Below are 11,400 nucleotides of genomic sequence, written 5' to 3' on the forward strand. Positions count from 1 at the left end.
TGACACCGAAACATGCTCACCCGGTGTCTGAACTAGGACGTCAGTCCTACTCCCGGATACTCACCTCCAACAGGAATTTGGAGGCGTGAGAAACACCATACGAAACTACTACTACTTAGGAAAATCAAATGTATCTATTTTCCTTTAAAAGAAAAAGTTCAAAAGCTGATGTTATATTCTTTGGTAAAACTGGTATTTTAATATTTTTGTTTTGGGTGGCGCCTTTGCGACACTTAGGGTAAATGGTCAAGTTAAAAACCCCAAGGCTTCAAGCATAGTCATCACTAATTTAGAGCTTCTGACGAGCATCAAAGAAACTATTCAGAAGCATTTGAATCCTATTATATAAATGTATGCCATAAATCGAATAGCAGTACTGACTGTTACGTTTATAACACTCCAACGAATGAAAGTGCTAAGCGTTTTTTGTGAAATATAGTGGGTTTAAATCCTGGACTTTCGGATCTCTAATCCAACTCGCTAACAATTAGGACAACATGCTCACTTTAATTTGAAACTCAAATTTTAGCCACAGCATTACTTGGTGGTAATGCGCAAAATGCAATTATATTCTTAGGGCTGGACAACAGCAAACACTAGGACAATGATTAGATAATGGAAATACTAACATATTTATTATATGTGCCAAAATTAATGCATATACAATAAATGCACCTTATATACGAGTCTATAGAACTTGCAACAAATGTACGACATGGATTGAATTTTGAATAACACTGAAACAAATTAATGATAATATAAAATATTTCAAATTCCAAGTCAAAACTGTTAACAGAAAGAACACAATGGGATTTGTTTGTTTTTAGCACAGTGAAACAAATAAGCATAAACTATAAATTAAAAACAACACAATCTTTACGCAGATAATCAAGTAAACATCTTTTAACAATGAAACTGGGGAAGAAAAAATTGTGAAGATGGCTTTTAATTCGAACCACGAGATAAAGTTACGTTTCTTTAAAGATCGAACCTCAAGATACACATTTAGCTCTTATGTTTTAATATACACCTTTTAAAGAGGGAATCTGTTTTACATTTTATTATAAAGTCTAATAGGTTGCATGTTTTACTTACCGTTTCAGTTAAAAGCTCCATATTATAAACTGTATGTTAAAAATACTTTTGAACATTATACATGCACGTTTGCGGGCTTATCTATCTTTTTAGCATCCATGTTTCTTTAATGTACATGATACATAGTTAACTTTTCAGTTTTTAATTTTTTGCTCTTTTAAATTATTATTTACGAAAAAGAAAAATACACAATATTTAAATTTTTTCCATATAAGTTTGGATCAAACCTTGGTATTTCATTAACATATGCCCTTATACCTTATAACAAATACATTTTAATTGTGTTTTTCCTTACACTCTCACAAGTTATAATAGATATTCGCCCACGGTCTGGCATGTTTGTAGTGAATGCGATTATGTAGTGATCTCATGAATCTTTAACAGTCTGAACCAAATCAAAACTCCATCACTCTGATAACTAGCTCAGGAAATAAGAATCACCATATCCTTTCATTTCTAAGTGTTTAGACTCTATGTTATACAAATATCCTAAGTGTTGAAATCGAGCGACCAACACAAATAATTTTATTTCACCAAGAAAGAGAAAGGGGACTAATTCTCTTTTGGCTTTCAAATTTTGCAACTTTATTAAATGCTCAACTCCCTCTGCCACCCTAACTGCAAAAATCTAGTGAATATCAAATAGTCTGCACTTTAGAAATATCACTTCACTCCACAAGGTAGCTGTCAAAGTAAGAATTGCTATGTTAGTTTATCCATTTCAGACAATCCTAAGAAGTACTTCATATCATTCCCAGCCCTAGCAGTTTATAATTGATGTTAATACTTTGACTCTCAAACAGTTGACTATTCTGCTATTGGATCTTCCTTTTCTGACTCATTGTGGACAGACAGAGAGGTACTTGCAGCAACTTCATCATCAGCCATATTGAGATAATGACACAGTAACTTTAGTGTCCTTTAACTCATTTATTTTCACAACCTAAGAATTCTGCTCTATCCAATGCACAATAGGTTTGACACTGTAATGTGACTTTATTTTGTTATTTTGCCCACATGTATTCTCATTTCATCTGCCTACTGCAGCTCAGTTTCACAGAGTAAGTGTTGGAGCGTGGGATAAGAACATTCCAGCCAGAATTAAACTGCTTCCAAGCTGCAGGTGTGTAACAAATCCAAACTCACCTCAAAGCTCAAAATTTAATTACCTTCCTGTCTTGTCCTAGCTAGCATTATTTTTTTTATATATGCTACTTTACAGTCTATGTGTAAATTCGTATGAATCACCACCTAATGCAGACCATATACACTCCAAGCATTCCTTTACACACTGTAATACTATACTAGTGAAAAGTCATAAATCTCATCCCCTAGAAACTGTACATCCTGACAACATTTATACAGTTCAGTCAAGAATTCCCAACTTTAAAAGCATACTCCTGACAATCTGTATAGCCCATACAGCCATAACTATTATACTACGCATGATATGGTGCAGTATAAACATCTTCATTACATCTAGCACTCAGTGAAACTCTGCAAAAGACTCATTGTTTAAGTTTCTTCATTGATCCATGTGAATTTCTCTAAGTGCTCCTAAATGTATCATCATCTGTCCTGCAAACTTATCAGCACACTTTGTGAAGTAAATATTAACAATCACCAACACATATTCATTACTATTTCTTTATGAAAGAATCACTACTGTCTAGAGCTATTATTTGCAAAGGAGAACTGATGGAGTTTTTCTTGGCATGGATGGTTTTTCATCTGGGTGGAATACTATCTCTCAATATCTTGCACAATTCATTGAAGAAAAGTGCTTAACAGTTGAACACGAAACACCTTGCTGTTCTCCAGTCCTTCCATCACAATGAATGCCAAAGTATATCCTACATTGAAGTCCTCAGAACCAATAGGTATATCACAGATCTGATATCATAATTATGTGGTTCAATGGAATCATACACTTGTAATACAATAAGTAATATATCTATTGTGCATTATACTCACCAATCTGGATGAGTTGCATGTCATCTTGCTTTACGACAAGTTGCACACAAGTTAAATTGGATCCTTCGGTTGTTTTTCCTGAAAATCTTGATTTATCATATCTCGAGTCCTATCACTAAAGAAATAATCACTGCCTAAATAGTTCACCATAACTGTTGCTGTAATAGCTTGCACAGCTGCATGAAGTTCGTAATCGAAGCATCAAAAACTATCTCTCAACATTTGGAGAGATAATCCACATCCATTACCATTTTGATACTTCAGACAATATAAGTAGTTTCCTACAATGTCGTAATCCTACATGCAATCATGCCTTCTGGATATTTACCAAAGCCCGTTCCCTTGGCTGTGGTTTCGCTAGAACCTCTAATACATTCACAAGTTTTAGTCTATAAATAACCTTGACATTTCCCTTCTTCCACGTTATTATCATTAGTGGAACATTCTTTAAAATTTATATCACTTTGTCTTTTAAAATATACTCTATTTTAGTGCAGGCAAATACCTGATGTTCCTAGGAAGCCTACATGGTGATTGTTATATAAGATGCACGTCACCTATGTCTATGCCATAATGAGTGAATGTTGATATACTCTTTTGGCCATCTAGCCCTAGAAGCACATCATAAAAATCTACCAGAAATTGAATAAGTTTATCTAACTGTAACAATTCTATAGTGCCTGTACAATCTACAGAGTGACCTCAGATTCTTTTGTAGCTGTGTATTTTGTCTTGGATGCATTATAACTATGCAACATTAGCTATACAGTTAGCATCAGTCAGTTTTGTCCCTCTCATTATGTTGAAAACCTTTTCAGATGAAAGCTGAATGGTACATCTTGGTATCATACGCTTGAAGTTAAAGTACTGATTAGCATTGAATTAAGAGTAAGTTAAGCCCAAAACACACCTCTATATATTACAGATATGTAAAAGTTCATCATGGTGTAGTTTTCATATAAGTGGGATAACCGAAAGCCTGTGATTCCAACATTTAAGGTATAACGAATAAATAGTGGTGTCTATTAATGTATGCCCCACATCGCTCAGTGGTAAGTCTGTGAACTTACAATGCTAAAAATTGGGCTTCAATACCCATGGTGGGCACACTTTGACAGCTTATTGTGTAGTTTTGTGCTTATCAACAAATAAACAAATTACTAGTGTGACCAGTTCTTAATCATTTTATTCAGTTGCAGACAAATATATTGGCATCTTATACTTAATATACCTTAAGCAAAGCTTAACAGGTTAAGAATAATTATTTAGAAAACTTTAATCACTTTTAATAAAACAAAAACGAAAAACACACACTTTCTAAAAATGTAAGAAATAATCTCTATCAAGAAACAAACAAACTTATTTTATTTAAAATATTCATTCAAGCCAAGTATTGATACCCCTACTTTAGTATTTCATGTATCCTCATTTTGCTTTTATTACAGCTTTCAGGCATTAAGATAATTCTCAACCAATACATTACATCTTGTTGGAGAAATCTTGTCCCATTCAATCTTGCACATTTTCTTCACCTCAAGCAGATTGGAAATACAATGCTTGACTACAGCTTTTTTCAGATCAGTCCAAAGCATTTCTAACAGATGTAATTCTGGTGATTAAGGTCATTCTATTTTTTTTTCAAGAATTCTAAAATTAACTCAGCTGTACACTTTGGTTCATTAAAATCTTGAGTGATAAACCTGTTACCAATCAGCCTATGAGCATATGGTATCGTTGTTTGTCTGTTTTGTTGAACTTTGTGCAAAGCTACTCGAGGTCTGTCTGCACTAGCCATCCCTAATTTTGAAGTGATGGACAATAACAAAGGCAGCTTGTCAACACCATCCACCACCAACTCTTGGGCTACTCTTCATCAACAAATTGTGAAATTGACCATCACATTATAATGTCCCATGCCTGAAAGAGCAAGTATATTCGGTGATGGAGCAGATGGTATTATTGTACCTTATAGAATATTTTGATACATGGCTGCATTCATTCATTCTTCAATCACATGAATGTCTCCAGTCCCAGCACTACTAAAAAAATCCTATTTCATGATCGAACTTCTTACGTGTTTAATTGTAGGTGTAAGGAGTTCTTCATTAAATTACAAATTTGTTCAGGAAATAAGGAGAGCAATTTTGAAGTAGATAACTTATCTGTGTAAAATAATGAGACAGATAAAGTCAGTAGAAAGGGCATACAATTTTTTATAATTTAACAAACAAACAAAATACACTACTTACGAACACAAAAAGACAGCCGCTTCTACCAGATATTTTGATACATGGCTGCATTCATTCATTCTTCAATCACATGAATGTCTCCAGTCCCTGCACTGCTAAAAAATAACCTATTTCATGATCGAACCTCTTCCGTGATTAATTGTAGGTATAAGGTGTTCTTCATTAAAATACAAGTTTGTTCAGGAAATAAGAAGAGCAATTTTGAAGTAGATAGCTTATCTGTGTAAAATAATGAAACAGATAAAGTCAGTAAAAAGGGCATACAATTTTTTATAATTTGACAAACAAACAAAATACACAACTCACGAACACGAAAAGACAGCCACTTCTACCAGGCTAAGCTTTGTCCCACAGCTTTCTTTCTCTCAGGATTAATCTCTATAGAAGTAATCACAGTAATATTTATAAAAGTGTTACTCAACTAATCTCCCAGTAGAAATGAACCAAGAAAGCATTCCTTAATTCAACAGGTAAGCTCGGTTTCTTTTCCAGTTGATGGCATCACTTTGTAACCTTTGTTTGCTCATAACACTGGTTACTGTTATAATCAGGTAACAAAAACTCAGACAGCAAAGGATATTATAGGACTAATACTTTCATCCCAGATGCTTTATGTTGTTGCAATATCCTCTTTGACAAGCAACTAGAATAAGGCATTCTCAAAAACTTTCATGATCAGTGTTCTTGCTAAAACTGTATGCAAACTAAATAAACAAATAAATGAAAGTCTTAAAACTTCTATATCATTAAAACAGGTAGAAAACACATGTTCTATCTCCATATCATACTTCAAAATTATATCCTTTCCTCATTTTTATTTCTTTCACATTCGTGTCATCAACTATAACTCTACTAAATTTGCAGTATTATTGAAGGATTCGCTAAAATTACAAATGTTGGAAGTTTTGAAACTTTGAGAACAATCGAAGAAATATAGAAATTAACCATATCAATCTGCTATATAAAACATCTGATGCTAACAAGCGAGCAAGATTACCAAATAAGGACAGAACAAACTTGAAATACATTACAGGAGTTAGCTAGAAATATGAGAAGTAGCAACTAGTGGTTCTGCTTATTAGCTCCCAACATAACTTTGAGAGAAAGCAACAAGTGGAATAATATGTGTAAAAACACTGAAATTAATAAGTCTGTATCCATAAATTCTGAGTTAGAGGGTTCAGATATCTATGCCCATATCATTAGATAATTGCCTAGAAATAGTTCCATACAATCCAATAGTTACGGTTTTGGTTTGATAGAATGCTGCAAAAATAGAAAACAGATTAAAAGAATCACATGCAAAATTGGGCAAGCTGATCTTCATTATAAGTCGTAGTCATACTAATTAAGTAGTATAAAATGCTATTATTTTGGTTCTGGGTGCAACTCCTCACCAGTTCTTGACTTGTTCAGCTATCCTGTAGCTCTCCAACTGATCCAGAATTGTCAAGGATTTCTGATGCACCTTCAGATCCAGAATTTCCATAATACAATCTTGCAAATATTCACCACACAAACTCCTTGCAAGCAGTTAATGCCATCTCTTATCTGGTTTAACAACATTTGTAATAAATAATGTATAATGTCAGAGGAAAGAAGAGTACTAAATATTAACTCTGCTGCAGATTTAACTAAGTTAATAGATGTTGTAACAAAGTTATTAATAAATATATTGGAAGAATTATTATTGCACTTGTACAGGTAAAATTATGTCTGACAGAATATCTCGGGAGAACTCGGTTGATAACTTGTTTTTTGTAGTTTCAATGTTAATAAATATAATAGGTCTAATTAATGAACATATTGCTGTTCAAAACGAAGAGTTTAATAATTTTGATATCAAACTTTCTCAAGACAGTTTCAGGAACTTTGATGTAGATGAGTATATAGATTTTGTGTATTAAAATTATTTTATGTTTCTGTTAAACAGTCTCTGAGTGAATTACTATATTTTAAACCTATACTTCCTCAAGTGGAGGCTTGATTACTTAACCCAAAATGCATAACCTGGCATTAAACAAATTTATTTGTAACTGATGCAGAGTTGAACCAAACAACTACATCCATGGTGGGCTGTTATAAATTGGCACAGTGCATCAGGATTTTGGGCAACCAACAACAGGTTCTGAGGAAGAAAGAAAGAAGCACAAATAAGTTAAGTCAAAATATTAAGTAGTGTAAGTAGACATAAATGGTAACAAATGAGTAGATATAGCTACTGCTGCTGAAGATATCAAGATAGAGGAGGGTGTGCGACCAAGAACTGACAGACAGGCTGGTGTAAATTTTGAGGCTACAGCACTAGGAGGACCACGCAGCACTACACATTTAACGAGTGCTATACTGCTGTTTCACGTAGATTTGATGAAAATATCAAGAGTTTTATTGATGCAGTTAATGAAGCTGCTACAATATCAAGGTGGACAGATGCCCAAAATGTTGATATATTTAGACTAAGAACAGCATGAGAGGCAAAACGCTACTTCAGGGCATATAATGAACTAAAAGAAACCATGAATTTTCAGTGTCTAGAGCACAGATTAACACAAGAGTATAGAAAATGAAAGAAACCTAACACAATAATTACACAGATTCATAGTTTAACCCAAGAGTGAGGAGAATCAGTTAACATATTCAGACACAACTTACAAGAGGTAGGTAACAGACTTCACAGGGCATATAGACACCCTAATGAATAAATGATACAAGAAGCTATAAAGTCAGACTATGAATGAGGTCTGATTAGTAACATAACAAGGAGAAATGTAAACAAAGCAAACACACCCAACACAACTCTGCTAGACTTAATTGAGGTAGCCATTAGATCTCAGAAGCATAGTGACTTGTAAAAGTGTGGACCTTTATTTTAATCTGAATAACCATTACTGGTGTTTTTTTGGAAAAAACACCAATTTATTTTTTGTATCGGGGGTGTTTCTCAGTTAAACCAAAAATTAGAAGCTCTGCATACTTGTTAGCTTTTGGATCAAGATATCCCAACTAGATATGAAGATAGAGCTCAATAGAACTTTGTAACCTGACTGTCCTTACATTTGTGGTGACTTTTAAAATACACATTAAATATCAGCCTAGTTGTTACTAAGCAAGAATTAGCTTCCATCTTGGCCAGTAGTCCCTATTTATAATACACACACTGGATCATTTCAGATGATAACTATTAAGCAAAGAGCTGGTCCTGAGCTTGGTGGGGAATAAATTATTCCCAAAATAGTTTTGCTTACTAATAAAGTATTATAATGGTTAACAGTGCAGTATCTCATTATAGTATGGGCCACAATTCAAGCTTCTGTGGGCTTGACGTGGCCTACCAATAGGGGACCACTATCCTATGGTAGTCTTAATCATTCCTAAGTTTTACTACTTGATGCTGTTATTTATCTCTTTACTGTTTTATACTTGCCCCTTAACCTTTATGCAAGTTTTAAAGATAAACACATACATGTAGACGAGTAGGCTTATCCTGAAAACATTCTCCACAGCAAATTCTCAAACTGTAGTATGCATAACACTGGTGCTACATGGAGCTATTGTGACTAGTACACAAAAATTGAATGTAAAAATGCAACAATGGACAGTTATCTCAGTTCTGGTTGATACTGAAGAACATTGTAGGTCTGTAGCTGAACAACTTCATAAACGTGGATAAGAAACCACTTAACTGTGAGAACTATAGAATATTCTGCACACTTCTTCATAAAATAAAAAAGACTTAATGAAACTTATTGTAAAGATGATTTTAAAAATGTTTTTCAAATGCCCCTTTAACAGTTTTGTGAAAGTTAGACAACAGTACAAATGATTATCTGATACCCCTATAAAAATGTTAACACTTGCCATACAAGCCAGGCCAGCATCTTAAATGTATCAAAAAAATATGATTCATTGCAGAAAAGTTTGGATTGTTTTGATTAAACAAAAAGAAGATATTCTGCACTATTTTTGAGGCCTAGGTCACTGGACCAAACCTGTGATCTGATCTGAGAGCCAACATGGAGAAGTTAACTTGTAAATGTAAAATAAAACAATGTAGCAAAGAAACATGCTTGAAATGTTCTAGATGTAATTATAAATGTGGTATTTTAAGTGTAGCGATTAAGCTAAACCTTGGATCCACATCAGATGAAGGAAAAACTCATTTGAAGATATGCAATCGATTTGACATACCAGCTGAATTGGAGATTCATCACTTGATTACTGCATTAACAGTGAAACATAAAAAAACGAGTACAATAGCATCATTATCTTTAAAAAGAGGGATTGGAATCATATATAAGAAATTGTTACGTCTCCGTTTGTTAATTAACTTTCCGTAACTTCGTTCCAACGAAATTTTAACGACACAAGTCTTTACTTAATAAAACTGGTTTATTCTTTTCGAATATAACTTTACCGATACACTCAACTTCAACAATCGCGCTAAACAAACGCTATAACAACTAACGTCAATAATACTTCTGACTGCAGTTCAATTACTCATTATCTACACACACATTACATTACCTTCCTCTCGCGTCACGTTGTCCCCTCTTATATATACCCGCCTACCCTATATCTAGTAAGAACTATTTCTAGAATTATCCTGTACTTTGGCGAATGTTCCTCACGCTCTCTACGTTGCGTCATCGAGATCATGTGATTTTTCGATACCAGTGGTGGGTAGAGCACTGTTACGTCTCCCTTCGTTAGTTAAATTTCCGTAAATTTGTTCCGACGAAACTTTAGCGACACAAGTCCTTTCTCAAATAAAACTGGTTTATTCTTTCTGAATACAACTTTCCGATACACTTAATTTCAACAGTCGCGCTATAACAAACGCTATAATTCACCACGAACGTCTCACGTGCTCAACAATATTCTCATTCATTCAATTACACACACTGTTGCCGTCAATTTGTGACCGTCTTATATATACAAGACTACGCTATATCTAGAAGGATCCCGAAATTTAAGGAAAGGACGTGAATGTTCGAGAACGACGTGGCGTGATACTAGTCACGTGACCTCTGCTGACGCAACAGCACATATAGCCCTTTATGTAGCTTAGTGCTTTACTACAAACAAACAAACAAACAGTCTTGTATAAACCAAACTCTCCTGTGGTCCCTTGCGACTTATTAGTGGTTTGAGAGACTTACATGAAAGGTTAGTTTTAACCAGACTAATGCTTACAGTAGAGTGGATTTCAGTGCATTCTCATAGCAAGTTTATTTCGAACAATTTGATTTATTTAGAGCAATGCGATGGCAGATTCAATCAAATAAATGTATATAGTGGTAGTGCACATCTGTACATTGCATTAATACAGGTGCACATGAAGGAGTTAGAGGAAACATTGCAGGAGTCTCTTTTCATTTATGGGTATAATTAACCAGTTAAGTCATTATGTTTTGTATTATTCTATGATGTGAATTGCGTTTAATTTTTCCAATTGGTTTTGGCATGTTATCACCACAAGTGTAATGTTATTGGTGCACACTGTAACACTGCTCCGGCACCTGAATTTGGAGCTGAGTCCCGACACCACAGAAACTAAGAATATGTACATACAAAATAAGTTGTTCAGTTTACACCCGAAATTAAGTGTCTTACATAAACAAATTCTCAGAGTTTTAGGGAACATTCTGGCTGTTTGTGATCCCAGATATCCACTGATAGAGCTTTCTCAGAATACGTGGCACACATTTTGTCACTCTCCTTCAGGAGCTGGTGTTAGACATGGAGCGACCACTTTCGGATCAAGAGCAGGTTTCAGAGCGTTAAGATGATAAAAATGTATTGTATTACATGTTACATAGTTATTAAGACACGAGTACTTATGCAATTAAAAGAACTATGTGTGTCATTCAGGCCGTCGCTGTTTGCGTGCTATCTCACATGGAAACCCATAATTTCTATAGGCTAATTGTACAATGGTACTTTTACGTTTAAACGAGTGCAAACCTGAACGAAGTTTAAAGGGAATTGTTCTATACGAATGCAAAATTACTTATACTTCATTAGTTCCAGGTTTACAGTTGTGATATCGTGAGATGTTACATCGTGACTTTATTTTAGGCCT

At 34.3% G+C, this 11,400-nt stretch overlaps 1 long non-coding RNA gene across 1 annotated transcript in view; it reads right to left on the minus strand.

Moving 5' to 3' along the window:
- The window catches only part of LOC111087480, a 12,440-nt gene extending 2,735 nt beyond the window's left edge, over positions 1 to 9,705 (minus strand). Inside the window, exon 1 of the long non-coding RNA XR_002612153.1 lies at positions 5,319 to 9,705. This is a non-coding gene — a long non-coding RNA (uncharacterized LOC111087480). The remainder of the gene's footprint in view (positions 1 to 5,318) is intronic.
- Positions 9,706 to 11,400: the final 1,695 nt, after the last annotated feature.

The sequence above is a fragment of the Limulus polyphemus genome, unplaced genomic scaffold, assembly GCF_000517525.1.
Source record: "Limulus polyphemus unplaced genomic scaffold, Limulus_polyphemus-2.1.2 Scaffold2205, whole genome shotgun sequence".
NCBI classification, from domain to species: Eukaryota; Metazoa; Arthropoda; class Merostomata; order Xiphosura; family Limulidae; genus Limulus; species Limulus polyphemus.